General features: G+C 37.1%; 2 pseudogenes across 2 annotated transcripts; one reads left to right on the top strand and one right to left on the bottom strand.

Annotated features, from left to right (window-relative positions):
• Positions 1-1093: 1093 nt before the first annotated feature.
• LOC147552469 (protein NRT1/ PTR FAMILY 5.10-like) lies at positions 1094-5225 on the bottom strand (annotated as a pseudogene). Its single transcript, XR_015236817.1, has 3 exons — positions 4813-5225; positions 2502-3032; positions 1094-2087 (listed from the first exon to the last, which is right to left on the bottom strand). The product of XR_015236817.1 is annotated as a protein NRT1/ PTR FAMILY 5.10-like (transcript).
• Positions 5226-11425: 6200 nt separating this feature from the next.
• Positions 11426-17782, top strand: LOC147552470 (protein NRT1/ PTR FAMILY 5.10 pseudogene; annotated as a pseudogene). The gene is made up of 4 exons (XR_015237479.1): positions 11426-11561; positions 14865-15889; positions 16234-16802; positions 17191-17782. The product of XR_015237479.1 is annotated as a protein NRT1/ PTR FAMILY 5.10 pseudogene (transcript).
• The last annotated feature ends 2895 nt before the right edge of the window (positions 17783-20677 follow it).

Raw genomic sequence — 20677 nt, forward strand, 5'->3', positions numbered from 1 at the left:
GGGATCTGGTGATCTGGTTTCGTCTGGAAACCATAGTTCTGGTGAAGGGGCTCCTCCCCTTCGTCGGAGATGGAGAGGAGGAGAAAAAAAATTATCGACGGAGATGGTGGAAGTCGCCAGAGATGGTGGAAGTCGCCAGAGATGGTGGAAGTCGCTGGAGGTGATGGGAGTTGCCGGAGATGGTAGGTGAACGGAAGAAGAAGATGAAAAGGATTTGGTTGTTTGGGGGAAACAAAAAAGTTTAGTTGCCAACAACCCTTGGTTGGAGTGGTAAGAGGTATAATCTTCCACCTTAGAGGTCAAGGGTTCGAGGCACACGCTTAACAATTCAAAAAAAAAAAAGTCTAATCTTTTTTTGTTTCCACCCAAAACTACACACCCCGGAAAATTTCTTTAGTTCCCCGAAACACCGGCCAAAAAAGATTAAAACAGAGGATCTGGGTTAATCCCCAAAATATATATGAGTTATTTAGACATTGACCCCAACTATTTAGCGAGATTAGGATTACACCCTCAAAATAAAAATATGTATGACGTTGACTCTCATTCTCAATTTTTCTGTTAAATGTCAGTTAAGTGGTTCGCGTGTCAACCACATGAGTGACTTATGACAAAAATACTCTTCACGAATATATATATGTTTTGCTATCCCAAAATAACTAATGTCCTTTTTTTGTTAAGGATAAATAACTGATGTCCTTGCAATATATGTTTTTCTATGACAAATATATATACGCTTGGCGGGGGCAATATATTTTTTGCTATTGCAAAGTAAATTGTCCTTAAAATTGAGGGTTTTGCTTGACTGAGGCAGATCGAGTACATTAACAACTATTGATTGTATATTTCTGAATTATATGGCAAACATTGGTGCTCTCGTCAATTCACAAATTGCTTGATCACAAAGGAATACACATATAAATCTCATTTTAGTCATTATATTTGAATAACTTGAAAATACAATTAAGAGTTGGTTGTCACAGAATAATAGTTGTTGAGTCTAGAATTCTAAGTTCCGGCAAATGTAAGTGTTCCTTTCTACCGTTCGAATGATAAATCTACACATTGTTATTTCTGTAAAAGAACGAAGTTCTAATCTTACCATTTTCAAAAACTAAATAATAAATTCAAATGTTTTGCATGATATATCTTCACACTGTTCTTTCTTCTACTTCACAATTGAAAACATAGTGATGAGATCGATTCAAACCCCAAACACTATAAGTCTGTACCCAAACTATTGGACACAACATTCCCTTTGCCTAGCCTCAAACTTAGGCTCTTCTCTTGTATATATAACACTTTGAAATATATAAGAAAACAACCAATTCTACCAAGCTAAGTACAGCAAGAAGCCAATAAAAATAATCAAGATGCGCCCGGTTAAGATTATCCGAGAACCAACTATTGTGACCAACCCCACTAGTGTACTTGTCAATATAATATATAAGAAACCTACTAAGGAAGCTCCCTATACCAAGTACACTCAAGTAAACTGACACCCCCATACTCCGTAACCCGTCAGGTACTTGATCGTAGAAGAATTCTTGCATACCAACACTCATGAAGGCATCAGCGAGTCCGACAAATACATATTGAGGAGCTAACCACCACACACTCATAGGTACTACTACTTCTGGTTTGTCAACCAACCCAAAATCTAGGGCTACTTGTAGTCTTCTATTCTCAACTAAGGCTGCTATTACCATTCCTAGTGAAGATAAGAATATGCCAATGCCCATTCTTTGAAGCACAGTTATGCCACTAGAAATGCCTGAAAAAACCCGAGTGAATGGAACAAATAGACGATCATATATAGGGATAAACAAAACAATAGTTACGCTAGTGAGGCAGGTGGTACTTGAAACCCTTGTTTTCCTATGGATCTCTCCATGGTGTTGGCTTGTTTAACGTAGAAAGTTGAGGATTGTGCAAAGTTAATTGCATACATAAAACACGTAATCCATATTGGTATTATTCGTAAAACCATCTTCGCATCTTCTACCTGATTAATGCTATATTTTCTTGCATGTTTACTTGAATCATTAAGATTGTCCGATGTATTGATCAACGCTTTGTCCAAAAACCTGTTTGGAAACACTCAAGAATAATGGTGAAATATGAGAACTCTATGCAGTGAATTGTATCTTTCGAAAAAGTCTATTCGTTCAACCAAATTGTGTGCAACAGGCTAATGCTAGTTGTGTGAAAATGAACCAACTCAATCCTACCTACCGAACTCTCTAAATTTCAACTACTTAACCTGCAGTATATATCTCAGTGTGCACAATTTGGTTGTCCGTACGAGTAAAACTTCTCGTATATTTCATCAATATACTAAAATGTGGTGACATATACATTGAACTAGTCTAAGTTGTATCAATGATCTTGAATGACAATTTTCTTTTTGTTTCTCTAACAATATGAATCCTAGAAGTCATGAACAACTAACCGAAACACTCAAATATATCTAGTAAAAGTAAAGGATTAATATCTCTTACTTGAATTGGTGAGAACCAACACGTATAACTTCTTCCTCTGGTTCGCCTACCGACGTTGAGTATGATGTGTATCTGCAGTTCTTGACTGCTTTTACCATCACTTGTAACGTGTTCTCTTTATCCTCTTTCACACTGTAACGATAAGTTTTAGTCCCAAGTAAGAAAATAACTAGTGATATTGCCAAGGCAATGCTTGGAATGCCAACCCCTAGACCCCAACTAAAGTTATCTTCGATGTAAGTTAACCCCAAGCGAGAAATGCTGCCTCCAAAACATACTCCAAAATACCACCAATTGAAGAAGGAGCTCTTAGACTTGCTCTCTTCTGGGTTTCGTCCACTAAATTGATCAGCTCCAAAAGCTTGTAGACAAGGCTTAACTCCTGCTCTTCCAAATGCAACTAAATATAAAGAAGAAGATGATTTGGAAGGAAGAAGGAGAATTGCAGGAGGTGATATTTTTTGTATAATTTGGGCAGCCATGATTGGAGACAGAAGGAAATGCAACAGATAGAGTTAGAAGACCCATCCCCTGAAAAATATGTAAATTTTTTGTATTATTAGTCCCAGTTTATTCAGATGAGGTAAAAGTTGGAGTCCAACAAAGCGGTCTTCCAATGGCGAGTGGGTTTACTTAGACCTTCTCCTTAGGCTGGCGCTTTGGAAAAGCAAGAAAAAAAATTTAGGGTACAAAATTTAAAGAGAAATTGTGAGTTTCGTCAAATTTTTTGGAGAAACAAAAAAAATTCTTCGTCTCCTGCCACCAATTCCAGCCACCACTGTCATCATTTTTGTCCTCTTTCGAGTTTGTCTTTGTCTGTCTCTCTCTCTCTCGGATGTCTCTGTTGCTCTCTCTCTTAGATTTCTGACCTTCGCTCTGATTTCTCTCTCTCAGATCTATCTTTGATTTCTCTCTCAGATCTATCTTTGATTTCTCTCAAATCTCTCTCGAATCTCTTTTCCCTCTATCTCAAGAGAGAGAGTGATCCAGAGACAATACTGGAGACAAACAGATTCGAGAGGGAGAGAGAAATAAAGTTTCCTTTGCCAACAACCCTTTGTTGGAGTGGTAAGAGGTATAATCTTCCACCTAGAGGTCAAGGGTTCGAGCACACGTTGAACAATTCAAAAAAAAAAGAGAAATAAAGAGGTCTGAGAGAGATGTGGTTGGAGGAGGAGGAAAAAGAAAGATACGAAAAAATTAGGCTGAAGGTCCAATTTTATGTTTTTTTGTTAAAAGACATATCATTTTTTTATCCACTAAAGTTTGGAAATGCACTTGAAGGGTAATTCTAAAAGCACCCTCATTATTAATGTCGAAATTGCCCTTTAATTAACCACTAATTTTCAATAAACCTCCTTGATTTAGAATCTTAGCTTCAGTTTTGAGAGAGCGAAGGGGAAGTGAAAATTTTCGGTCGAGAATTTCACGAGCCGAATCATATCATAGGGTTTTAATCAATTTTTTCCCTATCAAATCATCAATTTATGTTAGGTTTAGTTGTTTGAATCTCTGTATTGGTTGTTTGAAGTTGATTTTGATGGTTTTCAGTAGTTTTTTAGAATGAATTTGAGAGAGGGAGTACAAATTTCTCACTTATGGTTCAACTTTGCTACGGTTTGTATATAGTTTTCTTCATGTTTAGACTCATAGACAATAATGGAAGGAGAATCTACTAATTTTTCGATATATAATCTTACTTCTTAGTTACTTATTTTGCTAGGGTTTATGTTGAGTTTGCGAAGCTTTGCAAACTGGTTTGCACTGGTTTGCACTCTGCTTTGCCTTGCAATAATTTTGCAAAGTTTTGCACACTTTGCAATCTGGTTTGCAGAGCTTTGTAAAATGGTTTGTAGAGCTTTGCAAAACGGTTTGCGCTACTTCGCAATCTTTTTGCCTTGTAAAGCTTTACAATCTGGTTTGTACGGCTTTCTAATTTGGTTTGTAGAGCTTTGCAAACTGGTTTGCACAACTTTACAATAAGATCAATTTCGTATTTTCTCTATATTAAATAATTTAAAAAAATGATACAGGGAGTTGAAACTTATAAAAAATTGATAAATTATTTTTAACCAAAGATTAAATTTTTTATGAAGTTCTGGCCCAACTTCTCGAAAGTGGAAGTCAAACGTGATTTAAATTTTGAATTTTGGGAGATGTAAGTGGCCCAATTTTCTTTAACTTTTACAAAATGTCTACATCCACGGTTCCACCCAAAGAAATCACTTTTACCAAGGTCTTAGCTTTCCAAGAAGAATCTATGGACAAGAAAATATCAAATAAAAGAACATAAAGTAATAGCAACACTTACCAGAACGTAGAGAAAAGTAGTGTAAACGATGTTACAAAATCGACCAAGATAGGAATCAGCACCAAATAAAGGAAGCATCCATACAAATCCAGTCCAAGTATTAACATTCTCAGCTGCTTCAATCGTCGATTCACCGAGAGGACCAGTAAGATAATTAATAAGGTTTGCAGATATACCATAGTAAGCGATGGTTTCTGCAATTTCGACTCCGATTATTAAACCAGCAGATCTCCATCCACCATATGATTTTGACCCGTTATAGATAATTCTATCTCCTTTGTAATTAACCAAGTAATCTCCATCTTCATCTCCATGATTGTGGTGGTTATTGAGCAAAGGTAGTACTATTTCTTGGGGAATATTATTACTTGAACCAATCACAGTACCAACAGAAGAATCTGTTATGGTCATCTCTTTCTTGGGGAATATTATTAGGGTTAATTCCATTTTGGCCCCCTAAAGATGACCAACTCACCAAAATGACCCCCAAAAGATGACCAGCTTCTATTTTGACCCCCTTTTTTATTATTCTGTTAGTCAACTATAACAGTCAACATTCTTTTTACGTATTTACCCTTTATTGTAGTAAACATTCCTTTCTTGTCATTTTCTTTATTTCTCACTGGAAATGGAGTCGTCGGCCGGTAGCTCGCCGGCGACAACAACACCTGAAAAATAAAAAGAAATTTTTTTTTATCAGTTCTTTAGCAATGGTTTCTAAAAGGGGGAATTCTCAAATCCTTGATTCCAATCACCTCTCTCTAGATTTCTCCCTCTCCAATAGATCTCTCCTTCTCAGATCTACTCATATTCTCTCTCTCTACAATGAGTCAATTATTAACTCCTCTCAGATGTTCAATCCTATTGCTCTCTTCAAGGTAATACAACAAGATGATTCCAGAAAGGTGAGTTCCTTCTTCGACAATAACATCAGATTCTTGATTCCATGGTTTCTGACTTTTTCTAGGGTTAATCTTGCGTGACCCAAATTTTAAAGATCCAGAAAATCTACTAGAAGATGAATCATGAGAATGATGACCGACTGAATGAGGAGGATATCAACTGGTTATGAATCAAATGAAGTTGTCCACCATCGTGAGAATCTTTTGATGGATTGAACGTAATAAACTGGACGCCAAAGGAGATCTTGTCGCAGATGAAGCTGTTAGACTTATTACTTTGAATCTATCTTGGCGTGCATTTTCTCATATCTCACTCAACTCCTCTTATTCTCTCTAAAGTTACTTTCTCTCTCTAACCAAACTTGACCCAACTTTGAAGTAAGCTTGTCTGAGTTCTAATAGTATGTTATACACAGAAACTCTCACTTTCTATATCTAGATTAAAAGCTTTTTTTTCCAAGTTTAGAGAAATTGTTGAAATTGATACATTTGAGAAACTTCAACACCTATTGCTACAGAGATCTGGTTTTCATGGTTTAATTCCAGATTCTTTTGTGGGTTTGCGTGGATTAGAGGTTTTAGACCTTTCTCAAAAAAATTTAATAGGTTGGGTACCAGTATCCTCCGAGAAATGCTCAAATCTTGAAAAGTTTCAATTTCAGAAAATGGGTTTAATGGAGATTTCTCCAATCAATCAAGGTCATCGCCAAATATCAAGCTAATTAGAGCTGAAAATAATATATTTACAGAATTTTTCCCATAATAATCTCACTGGTTCAACTCCATTGGACCTAGAAAATCTAAAACTTGCTTTATTTAATGTCTATTGCAAGTGTTCAGAAAGAGAAAGATGTTGGCAGAAGATAGAAGATAAATCAGGAAGGAGAGAGAGAAAGTATGAGAAAGGGAAGAAGAGAGAGAAGAATAAATAGAGAAGGAGATATAATATTGCATGGTGGTTGTGGTGAAGGAATGATGGAGGAAGGAGACGAAGACAAAAAAATTGGTGTGATGTCACCGACCGGAAACTGGCCGACCACCGACGACCAGTAAGAAGAAAGTGACAGAGGACGAGAGGGGTAAAAAAGGAAAAGAAAAGTCAACAGTTAAAGTTAACTGACTGAAAAAATGAAAAGGGGGCCAGAATAGAAGCTGGTCATCTTTAGGGGGCCATTTTGGTGAGTTGGTCATCTTTAGGGCGCCAAAATAGAATTGACCCATATTATTACTTGAGCCAAAGCTAGGAATGGGGAGAGGAACCAAGGATTGTACTAGTAGCTAGTATAAATCAACAAGATCCCTCAATCAAGTTGGTGGGCCAGGAGGGCCATGCTTTGTGTGGAGACTGAACACTTCCTTGGAATAACTCCTCCTCTACTCAGTGTGGTCCAATTGTTAATTCTTTTCATATTATTAGGCTGTTGTATCAATGCGAATCATGATGTCAGTTTTTTTAATCTTCATACTCTAGGTTTATATTCTTAAATGTAGGGCAATTTTGTAATTGTCAATCTTCACTATCTTCTTTTGCCTCTTTTTCTTCAAGATTATTTAATGACATTATACTTTGCACGAGTCCCGGTCGAATTCCGGCGGGACTGATGTGTGGGATCAGGATCTAGAGATAGAAAGTGAAATTTTTTTCTCTTTGTTAAATTCACGATTATATAATAATCGGAGATATGATAAACATGAAGTAAAAGACACGATAATTAACGTGGTTCGGTCGAATACTCAAGACCTACATCCACGGATAATACTTCTTTATTAATAATTCACCACATACAATTGTATGTGGGTTTGATCGGTTACATTGGTCAGACATAACTCGATGAGTTTGATTCCTAGAACCCTCTCCTATTTATAGATGACTTAGGGTTTAGGGTTTCCTAGTTTCTGATTACTAAACTAGGAAATAATACAAAATCTATCTAATATTACCATTAGATTTCTTTATTAATAATTCGCCACATACAATTGTATGTGGGTTTGATCGGTTACATTGGTCATAACTCGATGAGTTTGATTCCTAGAACCCTCTCTTATTTATAGATGACTTAGGGTTTAGGGTTTCCTAGTTTCTGATTACTAAACTAGGAAATAATACAAAATCTATCTAATATTACCATTAGATAGTTACAAGAGATATTCTGAATGTAAGAAACTAAATCTTCACATATCTTCAATATATCTTCAATATATCTTCAATATTCTGAATTCTTCTTGATCGTCGGATCTCGTCTTCTCAATCCGTCACGTACATACACGTATATTATTTCTGCAACTTATCTTGACCGCCGGATCTCCTATTTTCGATCCTCCTTATGTAACGTATCCTATTACTCTTTAGATCTTGGCTCGACATATCCACCCATTGGGATTCGTGTCGAGCATAGTATCACCAACTGTTACTTTATATTAGAGATTAATTTTTATTTTTATTTATTGCAAGTGGTGGTTTGGTTTTAGGTTTTCTTTCCACCCATCAAACGTGCATCAAAGTTTGACAGCATAAGATCCCAGAAAATCGCATAAAATAATTCCAAATCATATATCACATGGTTAGATAATGGGAGTCTTTATAAATTATGTACTTTTGATTAGTTAAAGACTTGTATAATATAAAACATGAGATTAATAAACATTCCAAATGGTTGATATTTTGGCTTTGTATCTGTAAAACATGGAAGACTTCACTACAGGCAGCCAACTATAAAAAGGAGTTTGTAAGACTCCGACATGTCCCACATCCCACCACCAACTTCGTCCACCACCGCCACCTTTCACCACCACTCTCTCTCTCTCCCCTCCTCTCTCTCATTTTCTCAACATATGGTAGGCTCATAGCTAACTTGACCATTATGTAATAAACAGTGATGAATCTTTCTGGATCAGCAACCAGTCAGATTTTTCTGGAAAAGACATTTAAAGTCCTGAAGTTTTTCAACATTCAAGATATCTAGATTGAAGGGCGGTGGTAGAGAGAGAGAAAGCTACTATTCTGCCTATCTTTGGGCCTCTTTCTCTCCTACCTTCTTTCAGAAATCAACTAACTGTTGCAGCATCAGAGAAGGGTAATGTGTTAGAGAATAGAGTGTTAGAGAATAGAGTGTTAGAGAATAGATAGTCATATGAGTTATGTTAGATAGTCCCACATTGGATGGGCTATTATTAATGTTGGTTCCTTGAGCCTATATAAAGGTTTCATATGTAATAGCTAAGTATTCAACTCATTATCAATACAACTCTTCTCCCTCTCATATCATTTATCTTACATAATGCTCGCCCCTCCCTTCCAGCAATTAATGTAGCTTCCTCTTACTTCTTTTAGAATCTCTCTTTACCTTTATCAGTTTCTTATCTTGTCGTCTCTTTCTAGCAGTTTCTTCATCTTTTTGCCTAAGTCTTTCCATTACTTCTAATTCTCCATCTCGAGTAACAGGGAGAGTAAAAGGAGGAACAATAGATATAGGAAACAAGTTTTTCTTTATAAGAGATTGATGGATTTCTTTTCTGACTTCATTTGTTGTTCGTCTCTTCATATGATCCATATCATCTTGCAACTTGCGGATGATAGTTTGCATCGAAGCAAGGTTTTTAATGGCTCTTTTCTATTCATCTTTTGCTACCTCTACAACTGGATCGTTATCAGTGGACGTGGCGATGATGGCGAATTCGTGTGAACGAATGTTGGGGGGTTGCTAGCCATTTTTTTAGTTGGATGAGGACCAAGGGCTGCAGAGGTAGTTCTCTGATGGTTATTTTTGTTTGAGTTGGAAATCTTGTTAGACCTCCTCTGATTTGACGACCTCTGTTTCCTCTGTTTCCAGGAGAATGTTGAACACAAGGAGAATAAGATGATTGAGAGAATAATGTTGCAGGTTGAACATTTTGAGCGCAAAGGAGTTCAATACGAAATTCATGTGTTAGCAAGAGAGTGGAGCTTAGAATAAGTAGCAGGAAGAATATGAGTTGTGATTGAGGTAACAACATTTTCATACTCTATTCAAAGACCAAAAAGAACAATAAGGACAAGTTTGACATCAACTATATGATGTCCAATGACAGCAAGAGAGTCTGATAGGGATTTGATTCGAAGAAGATGGTCCAAGATTGAGAGGGAGCCCTTTTTGCAAGTTTGTAGTTGCAAGTTTGTAGTTGAAGTTTTATGTTCATTAACCTAGCAGAGAAGATGGAGGAAAATTTTCTTTCGAGAGATACCCACATGGCATGACATGAAGTTAAGCCTAGAACATGGTTGAGAACTGCTTTTGTGAGAGTGACATTAAGCCATGAGAGAAGCATTTGATCTATGCAATACCAGTAGACATAGTCAGGGATTGGAAGAGGTGTTGAGGAGACTTCAGAGGAGGTGGGAAGGAACTCAGAAGGGGAAGGGTGAGAGCCATTAACAAACTTGCATGGATCTTGAGAGTGAAGAACTAAAAGAAGTTGACTCCTCCACAATAAATAGTTAGAGTTATTGACAGAAAAGAGAATGGTTTTGAATTGACTTGATACTCATAACAATTACATAAGATCTTTATAAAGAGTTTTACAAGAGAGAAGTTTTAACAATTATACTATGTGTGACTATATAACTATCCTAATATTCTCCCTCAAACGAATGACGTTTGCTAGTGAAAAAAATCATGAGTTTACTAAAAAAAATTGTAGAGTTGACTTGTTATTGATATGGAGACATCATTGTGAGGTTGCTTATGTATTTGTATGTTGTTGTTTGTTGTTGTTATTGTTGTTGTTCTTGTTGTTTTCTCCTTTCTCTATTTCAAGAGTTGTTTGACAATTACCAACCATTGACCGGTTTTGACAATTAATAACCATTGCTTAATTTTGTTTGGAGTTCTTCCTCCCTTGATTTTTAGTAGCCCTCGCACATGACTATTACTCCAACATCATCAATGCAATAAAATTCAAGCCTTTGATCTACTTGATTTTATCATTTGTTAAACATAAACACTAGCAATCATCGTTCTTGATTTTTCCCACTTCTGTTCTTCTTTACACTCTTTCTCTTATCTCCTCTTCATTTTGATCTTATTGAAAACTAACGGAACAAAGTAACTAACTAAAGGAACAAAAGTTTGAGAGTTCTCAACTTGGATATAAGAAGTATGAGCAAATCAAGTAAGAGAAGGGACTTGCTTGCCATAAACGAACCGACAAACATGTTTACAAAAACATCAAAGTAAACCCTCTTTGAGAATAAACATCATTTCTTTCGTGCATTCTGCCGAGCAATTGGTATGCATCATTTAGTAAATCAAATTTTGTAAAGCTATAAGTCTAGTTTCAAGATAAACATGAGGTATGTAACTAGTTTAATAATAAGCCAAAGAGTTCTTTCCCCCTCTCTAATAGCTTTCCAATTTCTCTTTGTTTGGACAGATGATGCACATAGGTTTCATGTTGTGTAGAATTTGAGGCATTTGAAATGCTTGAGATTATTTAAGAGTTTATCTCTTGATTTCTTCAACAAACTACTCTTGTTTTTATCTTTCTTCTTCTTGTTAGTCTTCATCATTATCAAATACTATTGAGGAAAGTATTGAATAATGAATAGATTTGAATAATAGAAGAGAATTACTCTTATAGAGAAAAAAGGCTAAACTACAAAATAAGCTAAATTCTCGCGAAAGTCCGGCGAACTGTAGCCATTAATGGGACTACCGCCGCCGACTAAGCGGAAGACTATGATTGACTATCCCAAAAAAGAAAACCTAAACTCTTCTACCATTGAAGTAAAAAAGAATTGTATTGAATTGACTTGACTTGATACTCAAAGCAATTACATAAGACCTTTATAAAGAGTTTTACTAGAGAGAAGTTGATGCAGGGGCACCCGGCGTGGAGGCTTTTTCCATGACCAAACCGGACCATAGGCCATCCGGCCATGAAGAGTAGTTTTTAGGAAGTCCCAATTTTAGTATGATTATTAGAGAATTTAGGTTTAGGAATTTATGCTATTTTAGTATTTCCAATAATTGGAAAGGTCCAGATTTGAGTTTAGCTATTTAGGAAGTTGCAGTCTTTTAATTATTTAGGAAAGTCTAATTCAAGTCTATCTACGAAAGTCCAAAATCCTATAAAAGGATATCTAGTCTGTCCATTATTCTCATGTTGAAGAGAAAATCCCCTTGAGTTTAATAAAGTTTATCAAGTTTTAGAGTTATTTTAATCTTTCTTTTAATTGTTCTTCGTTTATTTATCTTCTTCTTTATTTCCGCTGCTTTCTACATCAAGTGGTATTCAGAGCCATCAAAATTCTGGATTTTTTTCTTTCGTGAAGGTTAGTTTTTTTATATCAATGGATTCTTCGTCTTATAGTGATGAAAGTTTTTTTGAAGAAAGATCGAATTGCGAGGAAGATGATTATATTTATTTCAATGATGATCGGCAAGAAGATAACTTCTCCTACTATGAGGCAGAAAAATTCGATGAGTCGAATATGGATGATTTTGGGTACGAATGGGACTATTCAAAAAATAACTATGAAGACAAAATTCCAATTGAAGAAAATCATCATAACCAAAAGAAGCATTCGACATGTTCGTATGATTGGGAACCCGGAGACGAATGGGACTATTCAAAACATAACAATGAAAACAAAATCCAAGTTGAAGAAAATCATCAAAAGAAGAATTCGACATGTTCGTATGATTGGGAACCCGACGACGAACCAAGTAAGTCATATCTTTTTCATTCCCCTCCATATTACTATCATTCTATAGACCAACCAAATCATAACCAGTCTTTTGGAAATCCCGTGCCGACCACACCATATTCACCACCACCACCGTATTCTCCTCCACCATATCCACCGCCACCATCGTATTCACCTCATTATGTGACACCAATTCATACCCTGAAACGTGAAGAAAACCCTAGCCCGCTATACCACCCATATGAAAACCCTAGCCATGTATTCAATACCACAAATTTTTTAGGCACCCCGGGTTTACACATACCCAATATTGCTGTCCCAACTACAAGCACCACCCAAACTCCATCCCCACACATTCAACACATCTTACCCCAATTCCACCAACCGGTATATGTTAGTGAGTGGATGTATGTGAGTCAATCTAGGCAGATGTGTGGTCCGTATATTCAAGAACAGTTATTTGAGGGTTTGTCTACTGGATTTTTGCCCGAAGAACTTCTTGTGTATCCTGTCATTAACGGGAGTCTAATCAACTCTGTGCCATTGAAGTATTTTACGCAGTATCCGGAGCATGTTGCCACGGGTTTTGCTTACTTGAATGCAAACTTTCCAATTACATTAGCATGTAAGCCAACTAGTGGAGTTACTACTTCCTTTGGACCAGCGACGTCTACGAAACCGCAATTGAATAATAGTAGTATTGGTATTAAACAAACTAGTTCGAAATATGATGTTGTCAATTGGACCTCATCTGACATGCCACTGTCATATGAAGAATCATGTTGGGTGTTCGATGAATGATGTACCACAAGGATTGCAGATTTCAACCCTTCCCCCTTTTATCACTTTTTAAGACATGGACAACATATAGATCAGATACAGCGAGATCTATTGAAAGTGTTGAACCAATACCAGAATTTACTTCCATGGAGAAGGATCATAGACATCTCGGTTATGAGGTCAGTGAACTGTCCAAAGTTCGTGTTGTAACAGATAGAATGATTGAGGTTGATGAGGAGAAAATGGATTTCGCTTCTAAAGATGTTTCTTCAATGGGCTCAGTTGCTTCTAGAGATGTTGCTTCTTCATCTGATACTAGAGTATACGGGTACCGACGATATTACCAGCAAATGCAGATTGTAGTTTCATCAATTGAACCAGCAGTTGGGCTTGGTTCTGCAAAAACATACACAGATTTTATTCTTATGCTTGCTACACAAACACGTCTTACTAAGAGTCAGGTATCTAACTGGTTCATCAATGATCAAGTTCGGTTATGGAAGCCAATGATTGAAGATATGTAAATGGAGGAAACTGAGGTTCAAGTACATAAAGAATTCGAAGACAGATTACGCAAGAACAAACTTAATGAAAAATCGGGTTCCAAGTCCACTGAGAATGATCCCAATATTAGAACCCAAACGTTAGGATTCTTCCTTGGTGGTACGCTTAATGTGGAAGAGATTCTTCAAGGAAGTGAAAAGAACCAACGAAACATCAAAATGCAGAATTATGGGAGAAGTGTACAAGCAATGGTTACGAAAAACTTAGTTGAGTACTATACAACATTACAAGAGGATACTCAAAATAATACTCAGATTATTGCAATTTTTGAAAATTTACATACTTTTATTTGGGAACCAGGTGATTCGTTTGTCTTTATTCATTCTCTACAGTTTCATTCTTCATATGACGATCAAAACCTCGCGAAAAGTATTCTAGTTATTATTGAGAGAAAAGAGGCAAGAAAGGTGATGGGTTGGAAGATGAATTTCAAAATCAATTTTTCACAAAGAAGAATATAGTCATTACAATCTTCTTCATCAAACTACAAGATGATGGCAGGTGTAGAAATTTATTGGACGTTTATTCACTACAATCGGTTTCGCGATATTCTTCACATTATGGGTTTCAGTTTATCGTTCGTAACTTGGTCCCTTTCTCTATCCGTCGGGTTTCATGCACTTTTCGTGCAAAGTGGGAATTAAGGATCGCCATGACGACATTCATCGTATGCGAGTGCATCCAATTATTTTCTTCATCGAAACGGTTCGGGACGAACCTCTTGAGGGAAGGGGATGCTGATGCAGGGGCACCCGGCGTGGAGGCTTTTTCCATGACCAAACCAGGCCATAGGCCATCCGGCCATGAAGAGTAGTTTTTAGGAAGTCCCAATTTTAGTATGATTATTAGAGAATTTAGGTTTAGGAATTTATGCTATTTTAGTATTTCCAATAATTGAAAAGGTCCAGATTTGAGTTTAGCTATTTAGGAAGTTGCAGTCTTTTAATTATTTAGGAAAGTCTAATTCAAGTCTATCTAGGAAAGTCCATTATTCTCATGTTGAAGAGAAAATCCCCTTGAGTTTAATAAAGTTTATCAAGTTTTAGAGTTATTTTAATCTTTCTTTTAATTGTTCTTCGTTTATTTATCTTCTTCTTTATTTCCGCTGCGTTCTACATCAGAAGTTTTAACTGTTGTACTATGTAGGACTATTGAGAGTAGCAACCTTAGTTATCACGCCGAATTGAGACGAGAGTAGCAACGTTAGAGATTTTGGGAAAAGAAGAACATGAGTGGTTTGGAGTGAAGGTGATAATGGTTGGAGAAGAAGGATTGGTGTGGAGTCGGCCATCGAGAGGAAGCATGAGAGGGGCACAGAAAACCAAGAAGAATGTTTTTAGGGATTTGCTCTTGATACCATGTAAAGTATTGAACTCAAGGTACCCATAATGCAGAGTATTGATGTATTTATAATGAATTAAAAGAATTACAACTATATTCTTCTTTACACTAATAGAAAATGGTAATAGGGGTATCTGGAAAATAAATTTTCTTTTGATAAAGAGCAATGATTTGATGGTGTTGTTCAATTGTTAAGTGGTGAGAATTGTCTCATCTATATCATTATTAAAATGTCAAAGAATTGGTTACTTGTTTAAGGCCTTAATGGAAAGCATCCAAGATTCCCACCCAACCACCAAGTCTTTCTTTAGTAATTTCCATAAAGCATCAAATTCTTCCGAGGACTTCATTGTAGAATCTTTTCCCCTATATAGACAGAGTAGTAGAGAGAAAGAGAGACTTCTTCACAGGAGCTATGGCAATTGATGAAGAGTATAATGAGCCACTGCTAAATACTAGTAGCAGAAATATTGGAGAAACCCAGAGTGGAAGTAGTACTTTTGTTGAAGGAGTGGTGAATTACAAAGGAGAAAAAGTGATTGATAGATCAAAATATGGTGGATGGAGATCTGCTTCTCTAATAATCATAGTTGAAATTGCACAGACTTTCACTTACTTTGGGATCACATCAAACTTAATCAGCTACCTCACTGGCCCTCTTCGCCAATCAACGGCTGTTGCGGCCGAGAACGTCAACGCTTGGGTTGGGACTATGTGGATTCTCCCTGTCCCCGCTGCTTTCGTTGTTGATTTCTATCTTGGCCAATTTCGTACCATTATCTTCTCTTCTCTCATCTACATCTTGGTTAGTAGTATCTCTCTCTCTCTCTTTCTCTCTCTCTCTTCAGTATGGATCAAATTTTGTGTAAGTTCATAATTTAACTACATTCATGATGCTCATCAAATGGGCATTTATGATCCCATTGTCTTAATCTCACTTAATTGTTTTTAAGTTATAATAGTAGCTTCAATGGACTTGGAACTCTTTCAGTTTTTTCGTATATATGGAATTGGACCCAAAATAATATGGAGTCAATATTTTTCAAAAATTAGATTTTGACATTTCCTTTGGTTTGAATTAGACATCAAATGAAATTTCATACCTAAAACTATAACTAGTTCTAAGGAACAGTTTGTGCTATGTGCTAGGGACTTACAATGTTAACTCTATCAGCTGTTCTTCCTTCTCTAAGGCCACCTGCCTGCACAAATAGCAGCAACCACAACGACAGTGCATGCGGCGCTCCTACTTCTTTCCAGATAATTTTCTTTTTCACTTCGTTATACTTAGTCGCAATTGGGAATGGTGGATTCAAACCGTGTGCACCGGCATTTGGGGCAGATCAGTTTGACGAGCGAGATCCAAAAGAAAGCAAGTCCAAGAGCTCATTCTTTAATTGGTGGAGTTGTGCAGTATCTTTTGGTGGCATGGTTTCATATCTGATCTTGAACTACATTCAAGATAACTTAAGTTGGGGTCTTGGATTTGGAATTCCATGTATTTCCATTGTAGTAGCACTAATTGTTCTCCTACTCGGTGCTAAAACCTATCGTTATCGTAACAAAGAGAATAAAGAAAACCCGTTCCTAGTAATCACTAGAGTATTTATTGCAGCTGTAAAGAATCGGAGAGTCGCGATTTCATCAACAACCAATGTTGAAGAGGAGGAAATCAGAGTGGCCAATCATAGTCACATTGACGATTGTGCTCAATTCAAGTAAGAAATATAATGCCTTGCTCCTCCACTAAATATAGTGGAGACGTAGACTCCAAAGATTTAAGCAATATTGTCCATGAATTGGCACCACGCGTAGCTCAGATCTCTATTTTAGACGTCAAACTCGTATATATGCGAAACCGCGCTTAGACCACGTCGCTCAGCTGGGCACGGAGCTCCTGAGGCTGGTACCTTAGGTGGATGAGGATTTTTTTATGGGCTAGTCGAACCTAACTCAAACCCTGGGTCAAGCAGTGGCGCCTAACGGACAATATTGCACCTTGTCACTAGAGTTTGGGTTGCTGCCTAATTTTCCATTTTTGTACCCACAATTTCATAATTCTCTTTCAACATTTACTAATGTTATTGTAACACAACTTATACACAGGTTTCTGGATAAAGCACTTATTGATACATCAAGTGATCAGAATGGTCCGAGTGAACATGGTATAGCGTGTAGTATTAGTTACGTGAAGGACGCTAAGGCGGTACTAAAGTTGGCTCCAATATGGTTTACATGTTTGTTCTATGGGATTGTTGTAGCTCAACCTTTGACCTTCTTCACTAAGCAAGCTACCACCATGGACAGATCTTTAACTCCAAATATCCAAATACCAGCTGCATCACTTCATATTTTCACTAGCTTGTCCTTCAGTATGTTCATTGTAATATATGACGGTGTCTTTGTTCCTTCTGCTCGAGCTTTTACAGGTAATCCAAATGGTATTAAAATGCTCCGTAGGATCGGTGGAGGGATTCTTTTATCATCAATAACAATGGCAATAGCGGCTATTGTTGAGAAACGAAGACTTCAAACTGCTATAGATTATGGGTTGATTGACATGCCGAAAGCAATAGTTCCTATAAATGTGTGGTGGTTGGTTCCTCAATATGTTTTCCTTGGTCTTACTGGTGTGTTTGGTATGGTTGGTTTGAGAAAATGTCAGAGCCTGAGCTGCAGGATGAAGATGCACGAGTGAAGATGTGTTGCATCCTGATAACTATTTGGCAATTGGTATCAGAGCCTAGACGAAAGGCTAAAGATATATTACCCTCTGATACCTATTTGACAATTGGTATCAGAGCCTGATGAGGTACAGGCTAGAAATCTACTACACTCTGATACCTATTTGACAATTGGTATCAGAGCTAAGCCTTGATGTGCTATGTTGGGCATGAGGTAGCTTATTAGAGATGGATGCTCCTATGCCCAATGTCCGGATGGTAGCCGAGATGATAAGGTGCCGGATGCTTGAGACTAGATGGCAAGATCCGCATATGCGGCTTGGTGTGCTCCGCACATATGTTGGTATCCTTTATAGTGGGCGAGAGTCTATGACACCAAGTTCCAGGTTGTTCTTCTGGTCTATTTTCTTTAGCCTATTTGGCGTAGGAAGTCTCCTTAGCAGCCTCTTAATCTCGGTCATTCAAAAGGCAACGGGAGGAAGTGATCGGTATAGTTGGTTTGACAACAACCTAAATCGAGCACATCTTGATTATTTCTATTGGCTTCTTGCTGGTCTTTGTATGGTACAATTTGTTTTCTTCATGTATTTCGCAAAATCCTATTTGTTCAATAATAGGACAATTTGAGGCTCAAAGTAAAAAAAAATGTTTCAATTTCCCAAGCTACACAAAGGTTGGTTTTCTTTCTCCGGCTCTTCTGATATCTGGCAATTTTCATACCCCTCTTAAGGATGTTTCACAGGCCTTAGGCATCCCTTTTCCACATATTACAATGACACACACCAAACCACTTGACTTGTTAATGGACCAAAACTAAGTGACTTGTTATGTGCACAACTTTATGAACGAACTCTTATTGGGAGTTACCATGTGGAACGTGATTGTTGTCATCTCTGCACCGATAGACTCATTATAGAGTAGGATCCTCCCGATATGTGAAGGAACACGGCGTTAAGTTGTTATCATGTTTGTAAACAAGCCACCAGGGACTTGCTTCCGTTTCTGTTGGCAAGATCTCCCGAGTCCCGACTCTCGAGCAGACTTGGGGGTTTCTATCGGTAGCGTCGTACTGATATAAACACAAAAGAAACAGACTGGAAATAAATATGAAATTTAAAAATCAAGAGATAATATTGTTACCTAAAGATGAAACAAAACCTTTTTCTGCATTTCCTTTCTTCATGTTATTCACTAATGTTGTTAAATTTCACGAAATTGAACCTAATCTTTGAAAATGACTTTTATTCTGAAGTTGTTTGAATCCTGGTAAAGAACGAGGCAAATATAAGTCTGGAGAGAGAAACCTTTGAAAACTCTTCTTTTTTTTGTTCAAGCAAACCAATGACTTATTAGGGCACCGCGTGTGGTCCACCACCTATTCATATAGTGGTCTGACACCCACTCCGCAATACGGAGGTCCCCCGTTTGATTCCATGTAAGTATATCCCGGATGTATATGGCTCGCTTAGAACCTTTATGTCACTGTTACGTGTTTTGGTTACGCTTTTTAGTGAATTATCTCAGTCTACCACTGGACTGCCTCTTACTTTTACAAAATGACTAAAAAGGTATTTTTATAATTTTAATTTAGCTGGATAAAAGAAAATTAAATTAAATGTACAACTCTTTTTTGTGTTTGCACGTTTGGTTTGCAGACTCAGCAAAATCAAATTTGATACTCTTTAAACGAGAATGTCTGGAGCATGGAGTACATCGGTCAAAATCACTTCTATATCTGAAGTGAATTTTAGCACAATAGCCCCCTTGCCTTTGACTTGGGTGGTCGAGCCGGTTTCCTTAAATAAAGTCTCTCCTTCGGCTACCTCCGTATAGGAAGAGAATAGACTTTTGTCACTAAAAATGTGACGACTTGCCCCAGTGTCGATCCGCCATTCTCTATGGTTGTTAACCAGATTAACTTCACATGTCAGTGCACAGAGGTTCATCTTCTACAGTTTTTCAAACACTTTTTCGAATCCAGTAGTCATGAGACAGTGATTCCGATTTTCGTTCTCTTTTACTAATGAAGCTTGGTTCTTAACATTTTCATCTTGATTGCCATATGTGGAGCGACAATATTTGGGTAGGTGGCCCTGCTTTTCACAGTTGTAGCATTTGCCGAACTTTTTCTTTTTCTTCGGTTGCCTCCGTTTTGAGACGGATGCTTGCACTTCAGGGTGAAGTCAGCTCCCTGGAACTTCTTTGGGTTTTTCACGTATGTGTAAGGCTGAAGAACTCGTAGGGTCGTGCTGGTTCTTGCCATTTTTCTGAAACACACAGAAAATAAACCAGTTCAAAATCTTATAAACAGATAAATGATCGTGATATGTAAAATGTCCTAAGATTGGTGTTCCTCTGGTTATGATTTGAGTTCAATTTATCTTTGTCTTGTCTTCATTAAGACAGAGTCTGGATTGAAGTAGGGAACTTCCTTTCTCTAAGTTTTAGAGAAATAAACGATAAGCGAATACTGACTTTATCAGTAATTCCTTCTTTCGGATTAACCGAGATAGACAAAGGATAATGGAGTCGAGGCGAGAATAAATTCTCTTTCCTTAAGACATTTTACACCCCCATAACAGTACCAATAATGAGGGTCTATGTCTTCTGGATACAACGACTATCCTTTCAGAATTTAAGATGGTACTTCTATATTCTGAAAGCGGGTGAACCTTCGTAAATATTAGCTCTTGATTGAGGCGAATAGATTTTCTAGACAGTCGGATACTTCTCTCTTCCTTTTCTAGATATACTAAAATACTTCCCAATCAGATTTATATTCCAAATACCCAAGAATACTGATTGTTAGAAGAGAAGAAGAAAATGACTTGGATCTTCTAGACGCTTTAAGATTATCACTTCACTCAAAACTTCTTTCTTCATAATTTCTGGATATACTAGAATACTTT

Source organism: Eschscholzia californica, unplaced genomic scaffold, assembly GCF_041429995.1.
Source record: "Eschscholzia californica isolate CP2 unplaced genomic scaffold, dmEscCali1.0.p SCAF_3, whole genome shotgun sequence".
In the NCBI taxonomy this organism is placed as follows: domain Eukaryota; kingdom Viridiplantae; phylum Streptophyta; class Magnoliopsida; order Ranunculales; family Papaveraceae; genus Eschscholzia; species Eschscholzia californica.